Here is a 1,798-nt window from a genome sequence, read left to right on the forward strand (position 1 = left end):
CAGGGGCAGACCCGGCTGTACCCGCCCCCTCCCCCGTCCGTTCCGCCAGTCAGCGCTGGATTCCCCCCTCCCCTGTCACGGTTTTATTGCAACCTTTTAAATAAAAACACTGACTGCAAGTCAGATAAACAAAGGACTTTGCTGCATGGACTACCTTTTTCCCCAGGGAAGGTGATCCCCCATTTGAGCTATAGCCCACTATATATACATAGTGGGATATATATATATCCTACCTGGGAGCTGACATTTATTCATTGGTCAAATTTTTAAATGTAATAAATCTCATACCATATTACCTCAGATGTCATGTAAACAACTATAGATTACATGTCATCTGGCCTCAGAGCAACCTCTGAAGCATAAATGGGTATTTTTTTTTAATTTCCAGCCCCATGTGTTGCTGCCAGTGGTGTAAGAACCCTCCTGACTACCACCCCACCAACCCAACAGTGCAGCAGAGGGGAAAGGATGAGGAAGTATCTGATAGAAATAAAAATTAATTAATTCATCTGGACAGCAACTTGCTTACTTCACCAGCTTACCTTTAATGATTATGATTGGAACTATACTCAGTACAAACTAAACAATATAGAAAGGTTTACCTTTCAACACTTAAACGCAATCACAGTTTAATGCTTACTTATTTATGTGCTATTGTATGTACAATATGTGACTATTTGCGGCTACATTACCTACTCTAGAGAATATCAGAATACTTGTGAAAAACATCTTTAAACTATTTTCCCATGTAAATGTACCCCAAATAGTTTCCTTTATGGGCTCCAAAGTTAATTCTAATTTACCAGAAATGTTTAATCATGCTAAGGTAGGTTAAATCTTGCTCTGGCTCCCCGGTCTTATTATAATATCCAGCTTCCTCTCCAATTCTATTTTTATGCAATTTGCAGCTTTCTTAGCATTCTCCTACTGTTTTTGGCACTTTTCCTATCCAAGCTCCTGGGATTTCAGAGAAGAGACGCACACAAAAGAAGAATTACTATTCATATATTAATTTATTGAAATAAAACCATATACAATTACACATAAAAATCCTGAGTGGTCCAGAGTTTTTCTTTTTGACATTTTCAAGGGCCATTAAAAAGTTAAAAAGAAAAAAACATGCCCGCTAACAGACACTTTTTGTGTATGATCGCTGTGTAGAGCTCTCTTAGTTTCAAGTCTTTAATCTCTTGTTCTATCAAGTTTATGTGACAGTGTTGCCAGCAGCTCAGTCTGCCTTATTTATTTTATCTGCATCAACACTTGAGAACCAGGCAATGTTGGAACAGAGAGCAGGATGGTTAAAACTAGTTCAGTAACATTAAAATGACAGTTGGAACTGGAAAAAGAAGGCTTCAAATTAGTGCATCTTCAATACAACTTCAATAGACACTACTGGCCACAATAACACTGCAAACCTTGAACATATTATAACAATAGCGATTTGATAAAGCAGGGGGCATGAAGATGCAGAAGCAGCACCCCTGATTAATTAGACCACAAAAATCTAACACCCGCAAATCACGGGAGCAGAAGGATGTTAGAGATGGGATAGTAGGCCAAAGCTAAAGCAGGAGAGCTGGTAACATTACGCACATTACGGAACATTGTGTGCACCGTTACAAGCTCTCCTACTTGACCCTCGCCTTACTATCCCTCCTCTCCCATCCTTCCGCTCCCATGATTTGCGGGTGTTGGATAATCAAATAGCCATGAACTGTCAGGTATGTGAAATTACTAACTCAAAAACAGTTGAATCAATTACATAAAATGGCTTATATATATATATATATATATA

This window comes from Nanorana parkeri, unplaced genomic scaffold (assembly GCF_000935625.1).
Source record: "Nanorana parkeri isolate BGI_ZX_2015 unplaced genomic scaffold, ASM93562v1 scaffold1478, whole genome shotgun sequence".
NCBI lineage: Eukaryota > Metazoa > Chordata > Amphibia > Anura > Dicroglossidae > Nanorana > Nanorana parkeri.